Here is a 14,546-nt window from a genome sequence, read left to right as displayed (position 1 = left end):
GCGAGGTCCCGGAAGGAGGAGACGAGGGAGAAAAGAAAAAAAGAGAAAAAAAAAGAGACAGAGAGAGAAGAGATTAAACCTGAAGGCAATAGCAATTGCGATATCGTTCCCAAATCCATGATCTTGAGAGGAGAAGCATTCTCGAGCTCTCTCGCCAGCTGATCGTAATCCACCTTCTCTTCCTCCTTCCTTCCCTTCCCCCTTCTCCCTCCACCGTTCTTGCTTCTTGGCGCAACTCCCCCGAAGAGTCGTTCCTCCTGGCGAGCTCCACCGCATGGAGCGGCTTCATGGCCTATTGCCTCTATAAAGGATAGTTGAGCGTCGACGACACAATCAACACCTCCAGATGCCTCACGAATCTAATTAAGGATTTGTAAGGAAGGGGGTTAGGAATTTTGTTCGTTCGGGAGGGGAGGGGGGTTAGGGATTTTGTTTATTCGGAAGGGGAAGGGGGGTTTATGTGGGAGAGTGGGGTGGTATCCGACGACGCTTTTAAGCGTCATCTGACCTAAGTGAGATGGCTTGGTCTCCGACGACACTTTTAAGCGTTGTCTGGCCTAAGTGGTGTCCGACGATGCCTAAAAGCATCGTCTTCAGTTAGTGTTTACACTGTTTAAAAGAAAAGTTGGTGTTAAGTAAAGGTTTAGTAAATAGGATTCCGACGACACTTTTAAGCATCGTCTGCTCTATTTTTTTTTGGCCTCCGATGACGCTTAGAAGCGTCATCTTATAAATTTGCTTTTTTTGATGCTAACTAGTATCGCCTTAGTTTCGTCTCCACCGATACTACTAAAAAGCATCGGCAAATTTTAGTGCACTCACCAAATTGTCGACGCTTATTTCTTGCGTTGGCACAAAAGAGTCGGAATATCCTATTTTTGTTGTAGTGATAAGACTCTCTTGTTTCACGGAAAAGAAAAAACTATGTGAGACGTAAAAAAAATCTAATACCAGCCGATTGGAAATTAAGATAATTTTTTTTCCAAAATATTCTTAAACCTTTAGATAAAATATGATAAAAAAATTTTATTATAGGCATAATAAGTATTTTATATAACTTTTCTAGAAAACTAGATGCTCAACTAAACGTAAGTCATTCTGAAATATGACATTTTTTTATAATCAACCAAATATAAAAAACAACCTTCTCATGTATCATATATACAAATATCAGTTTTTGAATAAAGATATTTCAGTAAAAAAAAAAATTCTGCGAACCAAATGAGTTTTAAGTGAAACTATTTGCTATCTAGCTTCAACCGATGTTTGTTGTCTGCTTTTTTTTTTTTTATGCTGAAAAAAAAGGGTAGGGGGGAGGAGGGGACAAGCCCACCCCCGCGTAGCAGCCCCACTGGGCCCCCGCCCCGCCAGGAGAATGTTCGATGCGGGCAGAAATGGCCGTGTGTTGGGCACCCCGACCGGTTTTACTCATACCCTCCCCACCCATAGGCCCGGCTCAGCTACTCCTCTGAGCTCTGGCTCGAGTCCCACGTGTGAGTACGTCACACCCGGCACCACCCCGGCTACTAGCAGTTCAAGAGCGATCCTACACCACAAGTCCAAGCAGTGGCCAAAGTAGTGAGCTCCGGTCCATAATTTAATCGTCGCCGCAGCGATTCGAACTTAGGACTTTGTGGTTAGAATTGCTGTCCAATACCACTAGGCTACCACCTTGGTGGCTTTGTTGTCTGCTCTTGGTCCATGACTTTTTGACGTAGATAAAGCCCGAAGGATTTGTTGCCTGAATCGTGACTTAGTGATCGGATAAAGAAGGAACACGTCGTGCACTTAATCACTAGTTCCTTGTGGTCCACTTTAATCACCAGTTTCTTGTTGTCCACTTAAGTCACTAGATACGGCTCGTCCATATATCATGGTCCACATCGACACGTCAACATCCATCTCTGTGCGTGGTCCTCCTTGTTGACCATGGAGGGTCACGGTTACGTTCATAACTGAGCCCACCACGTGGCGTACTGATCTTCTTACCGGCCAACGTAGACAGCGAGCGACGGGAGGCGACAAAAAAAAAAATCTAGCAAAGGCCTTAGCACGTACATGAAAAAGGAGACTCGCTGGTAATTTCACTATAGAAATTTTTACTGTCTTAAAGTTGGATCGTACAATTAAGCTACCAAAATGAGCAGCAGACCGAGATATAAACAGAAGTTATTTAGCATGTGTGTATATATATATATAATAGGTACGAATATATTTAAAAAAAATTAAAAAATAATAAGTTTTGGAGCGCTCTGAATAATCCCTCCTCTCCTAGATCAACTTTTTTTTTCTCAAAAATAATGTAACTTATAGTTTTTCTTTCCACTTTTTAAGGGTCGGTTTGTTGTTTAACTAGCATGCATGATGTACACGTTATCTCCTCCATTACCATTATTGCAGCGTTTAATCAAATGTGAATCATGGGTATGTCATTCTTGTGACTGATCACCACCTCCTGGTACATTGATAGGCGGAGTCAAGCAATGGTTCGACCAATTGATCTGGTGGATTTGGGACCACCTCCTATGGTAGGGTTTTAATGCACTCAATCAAGTATTCTATAATGCATCGAAGCTAGCACCTCCCCGAGTAACAATTGTGTCATCTATGTTCAAGAGCTGAGAGCCGCTGGGTGGGAGAAATTGTACCATACATCGTGTGCACGACATGGCTGTGCACCATAGCAATCATCTAGTATCTTTCCTATGGATCTTATTCATCGTCTGCTTGTTTCGGTAATTAATTCACGAGAAGAAGATGCGTTGATTAGCACAGTGCACAAACACATCGGTGCATGCAGTGTAGGGTATAATTTGGCTTTTTTCTGAACTAGGATGCAATTTATGAGACGATGAGTTAGACTTCCATTCAGCTGCATCCTATGTACAGGTGGTGCTGCAAAAAGTAGGGCACTGTATATATGTACTCTGAAGAGCGACAAAGCGATATCTAACATCATATTTTTTTGTTTCAATTTGGGAATAAAACGTTGCACTTCCAAGAGCTTGATGATCAGGCATGCACGTTGTTTCTTTTCAAAACGAGCGCATGATATCTACTTCACCTTCACACAGTACACACAACGCACGCTTACGCACAACACAGAGAGAGGGAGGGAGGGAAAGAGGGAGAGGTGGGGAGGGGGCCGCTCTAAATTTACTCGCAAGATATATTAGTCATTCATATGTAAAATATATGCATTAGTCTAGAGCTAAAGTCTTAGGTGGTTGGCTGCCAAGTCTAGAGTAATTGTGTTATAACGTTGTAACATCTATTATATAGACTGAAAGGCCTCTCTTTGTTTCATAGAGTTTTAATATTTGAATGTCCCGTACGTACGATTTTTTTTTTTTTCAATTTGATTCGAGGCATGATATTGAGAGAGGCTTAATTTACATTTTGAGCTAGGAGCTCGCGATACATGCATGATTATACTTTAACCCTATCTTAGGTATAAATATTAAAATGCATTCACACGTATATAAATGACTTTTTAGTAATAACTATTTATTATTATTAAATTGTTTTCTATTCTAATAGTTATTGTATTTATATATACTTATATAAAGGTAGCTAGATAATTTAAATTTTTTAAATAAATTTCACCGTCTCATAGACATATTGGTGTGCAAGACTTCTTAGCAAAGACAAAAATTGCAATTGATATTCCTTTGATATGCATGGATGTGGGATGGCCATTCTTCACCTCTCTTCCCATCTCTTTTCTTGCCTAATATTTTCATTATATCAATCACTACCATCCATGCCTTCTCTCATGTGCATTGCATTGTCAAACATGTTTGTACCGTCAAACAAAAACACGCACCTTTACACAATTATATATGTGTTTATACACAAGCATGCAAGCATTTAAATACATGCATATGAAAAATTTTAAATCTATCTACTAGTTCAATAGTTATTTTTATTAAATAATATAACAAACTCAATCATTAAATCATTATTTTTATTCTACAATCATTTTCATGTAATGTAGGAAGAAATGGTAATCAATATTTAATAGCTAGCCATTATTTCTATCATAGACGAAGATAATGATTGATTATTTCTAAAGAGCTTATGGCGTCAATAATGTCCATACTTTGCCTAAAACCTTAGGCCGTATGTTGTCAGAATATAGCATACTTTTTATTGAAAAAAAATGTAATAATGAGATAGTTTATGTAGTTCTTTGAAATTACACCACATCGATCATGCTAAACAAGATGTTTCAAAGGAAGGCAATGAACCTAGGGTCGAAATCTCTGGGCCTTTAAAGACCCCCCACATAAGTAAAAAATTCACTGAAACATGGAGAAGCTCCATTGGAGGGACATGGTCGTCATTGTCAAGCAAAACAAAAGAAAGAAAGTGGGAAAGCAGGAGGTTGGGAGAGAACCGCATCAGTGGTATGATTTTTGACCCTCCGACCAGTCTGCCTACCTTGGATTGCTATTGCTATTAAATATAAGTTTTAAAACGCCAGGAAAGAGATCACATGAGATTCGAGGAAAGTGGACATTCAGAAAAGGAACCATTTAGGTCGCCATATATAATATATAACAAATGATGGGATGAAATCGTGCACTAGAATTCTAGCACTGACTATTAATCACACACACACACACACACACACACACACACACACACACACATTTGCACTAGTTCCTTCTCAAATTGGCCTTACTAATCTTAATTTTTAGATTTTGAATCTTTTATAACTGCATTCTCCAAATTTAGGAGACGATTGTGGTTGCAATATATTGTAATCTAAACTTGTTCTCGAAGTGATGAGTCCTCCCAAAAAATTCACATATATATATATATATATATATGTACAGTTACTCGACATTATAGTTTGAAATTAATACCTTCGACGGACCCAAAACATGTCAAATACCACACTTGCCAATAGATTCTGTCGGAGCAAAACGAAGAAGTCCAACGAGATGAGCTGACAAAGCAGCCAAAACCATCCAATGGGTTTCGGAATCGGAGCCCTGATCTAGGAGACTAAGACCAGCCTTCTTGCTTATCTACTTTGATTGCTATCTGAAAGCAGACTTGAATTGCTTTCCTTTTGGACTAATTGAAGAAAAGCAATCGAAGTGAAGACCAATGAGACCAAAAGGCTTTTTACAAAGAAGCCTTGACCGTAGGCGAGTGAGAAAAGGAGATAAAAAAAAGAGGACAAGAGGTTAATTTGATGAAATGTCTGATAAAACTAGCGAACTAGATACTACATAAACGAGATTATCATAAAGGATAGATGGCTGCTGTGTCTCTGGCGGATTTTGTTTGGGCCAGAGACCTACAGGTTCCTTTTAATTGCCTCCGTTTGAAATTTCTGGTCCCCATTGACAAGCACAACTGCCAAGGAATTGTCTGTTGCCTTCTGATGAAGTTAGTCCAACTTTGGTCTCCTCTATCTAGTTTGTTGTAGGGTTCAAACCATGTGTTTGATTAAACTTTTGGAGAACTATAAGTCCAAACTTAATTCTTTGTAAACATAGTTTTTCAACAAATTATGTTAGCCCAATTCTTTGACATTCTTGCTCGATCACTGCTAGAAAAAAGAAAAAGAAAAGGAAACCATTGGAAGAGTCCAACAACGTACGCCAAGTAAAAAGCTAAACATTAATGCAAATTATCAAATTGGAGTAGCAGCTTAGTCTATACATTTTAAATAAACAAGCAGATCATCAAACAGCTAGCAGCTGGAGCATCTGATGAAGAGAGAACAACAGATCATGACTCATAGCATGCATGCACAAAAGGACTAACTTAGTGCTTTTACTTTCTTCTTTTCTATGTTCCGGGTGGTGCTCTCTACCTCCCTTTTCCTTAAAAAAAAAAGAGAGAACTTTCTTAGTACAGGGTTTTGCATGTAGACATATAATTCAAAAATGAAAGAGAGTGAGAGTTAGTTTTCTTCTCCATCCTTTATTTTTTTCACATTAAGCTAATAAAATAAGATACAATAGCAAGAGAAAAAAAAATCCATGATATTACCAAAACTTTAATAGTGTGACGAAAATGACCTTCTGGTCCCATGGCCTGTGCCTTAAATTGATGGCGACGTCTTCCAAACCTGCAAAAAAAAAAAACCGGCTTCTCCTTGTCTATGACCTGTTCATACCCAGCAGAGGGGCTTTTCTGTCCATAAAATAATAACAATAAAAAAGGAATACTAGTGAACAGAGAAAGGTCTCGGTCAAACCGTCAGTTAGGCGTTATAAAAAAAAAAAAAAAAAAGGAAAAAAGCCGTTTGGTTTTTAGCAACCGATATATCGCGATACGAATCTATGAAAGCGAAAAATAACGAGATAGAGAAGAAAAGAAAAGCCACGGTCGGAAGTGAGTGAAAGCGAAGGATAGAGCTAGCTTTTTTTTTTTTTCTTTTTTTTTTCTCGCACTAAAACAGGCACATCATACCATACGAGTACGGATACACGTAATAAAATCTGAAAATAAAACACCACAAAATGCCCTATACAATTCTCCCTCTCGGATCCATAGAGTACCATCCGAATAGCTCGCCACATAAGCAGATACTCAATCTGCAGTCCCATTGGCCTCTATGAATATATGTCGGATTTAGAAGATCTTCCTATTCCTTTCCATCGCTGATATATCTCAAATCAGAAAGTAATTCCTCCTTTTCACTTTGGCCTTCTTATCCAATCTATCACAGCTGATTGTTTTCTTTCTTTTGTGTAGCCTTTTTGCTAGTGGGATGATAGGCTGTACTCATATGAGAGCCGTGAAGAAGATGTAAATAATAATAATAATTAAAAAAAGCGAGGGATGGAGTGAGACGCACGCCAAGTCGCTGTCATCGGGCGGTTTCTATCGCGATCTTATCGTGTCGGCATTTTTTCTAGAATCTCCTGGAATAAGCCAACGTCGGCAAAGTCACTGCCATGCTTTTGGTGTTCAAAAATAGGAAAATAATACATCATATATCGCGATATATAGAAGGCTGTTCTCAGCTTGTGACGAGCATGAGAAGAAGCAAATGAGATGGATGGTACTCGCATCAAAAAGCTAATAAAAGTAAGCTGGATTAAGGCACGTGCGGAGAAATTTTATTATGGGCATTCCAAAGATATCATTCCTGCATGCTTTAAGATTGATTGCAACAATACAACAGTTTGGGATGGATGCAGGTAATCCATAATTAGCTGGCCTGCAGCAGACCATGAAAGGTAAGAGGGGAAAATTTAATAGCAATCATGACTGTCATGGGCTAAAAAAAAGTGCACACGAGTGTGTTGGCTGGTCAGTGTTTGATGTTGCATGGAGTTGTGTTATTCTTGAATCCTAATTTTGTGAAAGATCAAGATAAAAGGAAGGATGTAGTCATGGGTGGCGATTGTATCGCCATTGGATTATAGGTCGAGTCAAAATTTATTGGTTGAAACTAGATATATTTATTAAATAGATTAAAATTTAAATTTAAATCTAACTTATTTATTAAATATATAATTGATTCTGATTCGCATAACTCGTTTACTAAATAGATCGAAATAAGTTAAATAGAATAAATAGGTTAAGTAGATTTTTAATGAATTAAATAGATTAAGCAAATCCGTCTTAAAAAGATAAAAATGAGTTACGTAACTTTTAAATTAGTTAAATAGGATTTAAAAGAATTAAATAGGTCAAATTATGATCGGATCAAATTATTAAACAGATCAAAATAGATTAAATAAGTCAAAGATTTAAACCTCACATATTTAATAAACGGGTGTAGGCAAGTTGATCTATTTTGGATCCAAATCCAAATCTGCTTAAAGTGGGTTAGGTTGATCGGTCGTATCATGAGTTGCTGTTCCTAGGCGTAGCTTGTTGAAATGTGCAGGGAGTAGATTATATAAGCTTAAGATAACACGTGAAGTAACTTATATCTCAAACATTTTCTCGTGAGTTAATCTAATCGTGCAGCCATATGCCCTCTAGTCTCATCTCTACAATAATTTATATTTTCTCTTAATCAATCATGCAATGTGTCACGCCCCCGAAACCCATCACCCGGGTCCGGCACGCGACCGGCCGCATGATCCCTAGAGCAATGCCCTAAAGATCATGCAAGGCCTATGATAAACAACAATTCAAATAATTCCAATAATTCCAATAAATGCCAAAATCAAAGATTAATGGAATTCAATCAAATCCAGCTACAATGTACTGATTTATTACATAATTTCAAATGTCCATAAATCAAAGATAAATTGACTTCTAACTATCTAGCAGTCTGAATCCAGATCGAGCTCACTTCTTGTCCCATCCGACAGATTCTACGAATCCAGTGCCTCTGAAAAAAAAATGTAAGTGTAGTATGAGCTTTTTCAGCCCAGTAAGAATCCCAACAGCCACACACAACAAAATCATAAAATAATCAAGTATCAAAATATATATCATTTCATCATTTCAAAAGCTCAACAAACAACAAATATATGTAATCAGTACATATACACAAATCCTTTTTCACATTATGTGATCCATTCCCGTATTACTCAAATTCCAAAGTTTTCAAACTTTTCATTTCTGGCGTTGGACTAACCAAGATCATGTCCCAGTCCAAGACTGTACAAATCCCACGCATAAGCTCGTGGCAGCTATCCCACGCGTAAGCCCGTGGAGGCTATCCCACGCATCAGCTCGTGGCCGCTATCCGTAAGCCCGTGGAGGCTATCCCACGCGTAAGCCCGTGGAGGCTATCCCACGCATCAGCTCGTGGCCGCTATCCGTAAGCCCGTGGAGGCTATCCCACGCGTAAGCCCGTGGAGGCTATCCCACGCATCAGCTCGTGACCGCTATCCGTAAGCCCGTGGAGGCTATCCCACGCGTAAGCCCGTGGAGGCTATCCCACGCATCAGCTCGTGGCCGCTATCCGTAAGCCTGTGTAGGCTATCCCACGCATCAGCTCGTGGCCGCTATCTCATGACAAGGTTAGTCCAACCCATATTACATGTCTAGTTTTACATGTTCGATCACATTCCCATCACATCACATATTTTCATAAATTTTCAAAAATATGTTATTTCTTCCCAAATGAATATATCTCAATATATTCATTAAAAACAACATGCACGCCTCATAGGTGCCGCATCAACACATAAACAATAACAACATAATAATGAAAATATGTTGATAAACATTCATCTCATATGTGTCATATCAGCTCACAAGCAATAACAACACAACCGTAAAATAAATCCAACCAAAATGTCAATATATGCATAGAAGTGCTCAGATGTAGGGATTCTTACAGAAATTGTAGACTGACTCAAACACAGTCCGAATCACAACCTACGCGCTGGGGTGCTGAGTCCCCTGATCAAAACCTCCTGGCACCGCTGTCTCCTCCCCTACAGCATCAATCACAAATCACAAACTAAATCATTTAATATTAAAATATTCTGAACTATAATTCTCATCTGCTATGGGGTCCATCACCAGGTCCCCAAACATCTCAATCCCTCCAGATCTAGGGCAATCGGGGTGGCCCGACTCCCACTCCGTACCACCGGCCCATGTCGTCGCCAGCCGTGGCCGCTGCCACGCCGGCGACGATGGCCAGTCCCGATGAAAAGACCAAAAGAAGGGTGGATGATAGAGAAGGGTTCTTCCTCCACCTCTTTGGTCCAAGGGCAACAGTCGGGGTGGCTGTGCCCTCACCTCCCCACCCTCGACCACCATTGGCCGAACCATCGCCGGCCGCCCCTGCTGCAGTCGCCGGCGATGGTAACCGGCTAAGAGAAAGAGAGAGGAAGAAGTCTCTTCCTCTTCTTCTTTTTCTTCTTCTCTTATTACTATTATTATATTATTATTTTCCCTCCTTTTTCTTCTTCTTCTTCTTCTCCTTCTTCTTCTTTCCAACCGACACAGACCCCTCCCCCTTCCTCCATTTCTTCCACGAAAGGCCACCGTGATGGTGGCTCGGCCCCCAACCGACGACAACGACCGTGGCTCTCACCGTCGTCACCGGCCGGCGGCCAACCGACGAGAGGAAGAGGGAAAGGGGATGGGATCACGAGGGAGAGAGCCTCAGATCCACACTTCCCATCTTCCGTTAACCCTAGAAATCCCCCCTCAACCAACCCACACCAACACGGCCAACCCCATCGCCATAGATTCCGGCCAATCCCGGCGGCCGGTGGTGGCGAAATCCAAAAGAAAGGGGCCGAAACAGGGGTACCCTGTTTCGGATCCCTCTTCGACGGCTTCACCGGCCAAATCTCCAATCCAACACCTCCCAAAATTCAGAAATGGAAAGCAAAGGAAGGGAACCAAGCTTACCTCGGTCCGGCGGCGTGCTCCGGCGACCTTTCCGGCGAGAGATGGGTGGAAGAATCCGTGAGCAACCCGGATTAAAAAAAAATCACCGAAGAAAAGAGGAGGGTTTCCCCGCGGCCGGCCGGATCTCGGGTCTCCGGCGCTCGTCTCCTCTCCGGTGTCGCCTCTCCAAGCCGCCGCCGCCGTCGTCCCCCCCCTTCTTCCCCCTCTCTTCCACGATCGTGCCCTAGGCACGATCGTGATAAGGGGGTTGGGCCCGGTCTTTTCGGGCCGGCCCAACCGCCCCTTTTTTTTTTTGTTTTCTTTTTTTTTTTTTTTTTTTTTTTTTATTTTGGGGGTTTTACATTCTCCCCTCCTAAAAAAAATTTCGTCCGCGAAATTAATGTACCTGGAATACCAAAGAGTTGAGGATGTTTGGCTTTTATTTCTTCTTCGAGCTCCCAAGTGGCCTCTCTTTCGGAGTGGTTGCTCCATTGCACCTTTACATAAGGAATGGTCCGACGTCGCAACACTTGATCTTTTCTGTCCACAATCCGTACCGGGTACTCATCATAAGTCAGATCCTCATGCAGACTTATAGGCTCAAAATCTACCACATGGTTCGGGTCCGAAATATATTTCCTCAGCATTGAAACATGAAATACATTATGCACACTTGATAAAGCTGGTGGTAAAGCCAAACGATATGCCACTTCTCCAACTCTGTCCAAAATCTCGAACGGACCAACAAACCTAGGGCTCAATTTGCCACGAATTCCGAACCTCATCACACCTTTAGTAGGAGATACTCTCAAGAAAACATGATCGCCAACCTGAAACTCCAGTTCTCTTCTCCTATTGTCAGCATAACTCTTTTGTCTACTCTGAGCTATAAGGAGCCGTTCTCTAATCACCTGTATCTTATCCACAGTTTGTTGTACTATCTCTGGACCCAATACTTTTCTTTCTCCCACATCATCCCAACAAATTGGAGATCGGCATTTTCTGCCATACAGTGCCTCAAAAGGAGCCATCTGAATGCTGGCCTGATAACTATTGTTGTAGGCAAACTCAACCAGCGACAAATGACTATCCCATGCACCACCCAAATCCATGACACAAGCCCTCAACATGTCCTCCAAGATCTGAATAGTGCGCTCCGACTGTCCATCAGTTTGTGGATGAAAAGCTGTACTGAAGTCCAGTCTTGTACCAAGAGCTTTATGAAGGCTCTTCCAAAATTGTGACACAAATCTAGTATCTCTGTCAGATACAATTGAAACTGGAATCCCGTGCAGCCTCACAATTTGCTCTATGTACATACTTGCCAATTTCTCCAAAGAAAAACCAACTCTAAAAGGCAAGAAATGTGCTGACTTGGTTAGTCGGTCAACAATCACCCACACTGCATCATTACCCCGAGGAGTCTTAGGCAAAGCAGTCACAAAATCCATGGTGATATGTTCCCACTTCCACTGAGGAATGAGAAGAGACTGTAGTGGTCCAGCAGGCCTCTGATGCTCAGCTTTCACTTGCTGACACACTAAGCACTGTGCAACATATTGAGCTATATCTCGCTTCATGCCACTCCACCAAAATTTTTCCTTCAAGTCCCGGTACATTTTAGTACCTCCTGGGTGCACTGTATAAGCTGAGTTATGGGCCTCATCAAGAATCTCTTTCTTCATTTCTGGCACGTTTGGCACACATACCCTGCTCCCGAATCTTAAAGAGCCATCTTCATGCACCCGGAATTCTGACTGCACACCTGACTCTACTGTTTCTCTGATCTTCTGTAACTCTGGATCCTCTCTCTGAGACATCCTGATCCTTTCAATCAGAGTAGGTTGCACTGTGAGGGTAGCCAAATGTATCTTAGGATCATGTAACCGTATCTCAATCCCTGATCTCTCCAAGTCTAATACAATATGCTTCTGTGTAGTGATCAATGCTGCCAGTCCACTTGAGGATTTTCTGCTCAAAGCATCAGCCACTACATTTGCTTTCCCTGGATGGTAACTAATAGTCAGGTCATAATCTTTCAGTAGTTCTAGCCATCTCCTTTGCCTCAAATTCAGCTCCTTCTGTGTGAAGATATACTTCAAACTCTTATGATCTGTGAAAACCTCACAGTGTTCTCCATACAAATAATGCCTCCATATCTTCAGAGCAAAAACTACCGCTGCCAACTCCAAATCATGTGTAGGGTAATTCTGTTCATATGACTTTAACTGTCTAGAGGCATAAGCTATCACCTTCCCATTCTGCATCAGAACGCATCCTAGTCCTTTACGAGATGCATCACTGTATATGATGAAGCCTTCTGTTCCAGATGGAATAGCTAGCACTGGGGCTGTCACCAGACGCTTTTTCAGCTCTTGAAAACTCTGTTCACAGTCATCTGTCCATTCAAACTTTACTCGCTTCTGAGTCAAGCGACTTAGAGGCATGGCAATACGGGAGAATCCCTCAACAAATCTTCTGTAATATCCAGCCAATCCCAAGAAGCTGCGCACTTCAGTTACATTGGTAGGTCTACACCACCCAACCACTGCCTCCACTTTCATTGGATCAACAGAGACACCTTCTTTGGAGATCACATGCCCAAGAAAAGAAATACTATCCAACCAGAACTCACACTTTGATAGCTTTGCATACAACTTCTTTTCTCTAAGAATTTGCAATACTACCCTTAGATGTTCTTCATGTTCCTGTGAGCTCTTTGAATACACCAAAATATCATCAATGAACACCACTACAAACTGATCTAAATAAGGTTTAAATATCCGATTCATAAGATCCATGAAGGCAGCCGGTGCATTCGTCAAACCAAAAGGCATGACCAAAAATTCATAATGCCCGTATCTGGTCCTGAAAGCTGTCTTAGGTACATCCTCTGCCTTTATTTTCAATTGGTGATAGCCAGAACGAAGATCAATCTTCGAGAAAATCTGAGCCCCTTGCAGCTGATCAAACAAATCATCAATCCTTGGTAGTGGGTATTTATTCCGTACTGTCACCCTGTTTAGTTCCCGGTAGTCTATACAGAGTCGGAGGCTACCGTCTTTCTTTTTCACAAATAATACAGGAGCGCCCCAAGGGGATACACTAGGCCTGATAAAACCCTTATCCAGTAACTCCTGTAGTTGTTCCTTCAGCTCTTTCAATTCAGCTGGAGCCATTCGATATGGAGCCTTTGAAATTGGTCCAGTGCCAGGAATCAAGTCGATGGAGAATTCAATCTCCCTATCAGGGGGTAATTCTGGCAATTCATCTGGAAACACATCTGGAAATTCTGCCACCACAGGGATATTCTCTAACTTGGGCTCCTCTTTCTGGGTATCTAACACAGCAGCTAAGAATCCTTCACAACCTTTTGTGAGAAGCTTCTTAGCCTGTAAAGCTGAGATTAATTTCATTTGATGAGGTGACTTGCTACCCACCAACCCAAACACTGGCTGACCAGGGATCTGAAACTTGATCGTTTTCTCAAAACAATCAACAGTGGCATGGTATGCTGCCAACCAGTCCATTCCAAGAATCAAATCAAAGTCATTCATCTCTAAGACCAACAAGTCTGCATTCATTTCCCTGTCCTCAACGCCCAAAATACAGTTCTTGCAAACTGAATTAACTAATATAACATCTCCACTTGGCGTTGAGACACAAAGATCAAATTCTAATGGCACTGGTGATATTTCAGTATTCTTTCTAACAAAATTGGCCGATATGAATGAGTGGGTAGCACCAGAGTCAAATAATACATTTGCATCATATGACATTAACCTAATCATGCCTGTACATAGTCACAAGGCACCTAATCACAATCTTTATCCATACATGCACAAACATATATAACCCAACCAAATTTATGACATGCCAAACAAGAGAGAGTATTAGGAATGGATTTAGTACCTGTCACCACTGAATTAGAAGCCTTGGCATCTTGCTCTGTGAGTGCATAAACCCGACCCTGGGTCCTAGGCCTCTGCTGCCCTCCCTCTTGTTGTTGTCCCTCCTGAGGTGCTCGATTTCCAGGGGCTCTCTGAGAAGACTGAGGTGCCTGTCGCCTCTGCTGTTCCTTCCCACTAGGACAAACAACAGCCTTATGCCCTTCTTGACCACAAGAGAAACATGGCCCCCCAATCCAGGTGCAGTCTCGCTTAAGATGAGGTCCTCCACAGCGGTAGCATCTAATAGCACCTCGAGCTTGTCCTTTATCTCTGGTGACAACTTGATTCGGTTTCTGATCCTTTGACTTGAAG

Source organism: Phoenix dactylifera, chromosome 3 (assembly GCF_051530095.1).
Source record: "Phoenix dactylifera cultivar Ajwa chromosome 3, Ajwa_hap1_PhDact_Kaust_v1.1, whole genome shotgun sequence".
NCBI classification, from domain to species: Eukaryota; Viridiplantae; Streptophyta; class Magnoliopsida; order Arecales; family Arecaceae; genus Phoenix; species Phoenix dactylifera.
This window is presented reverse-complemented; position numbering follows the sequence as displayed.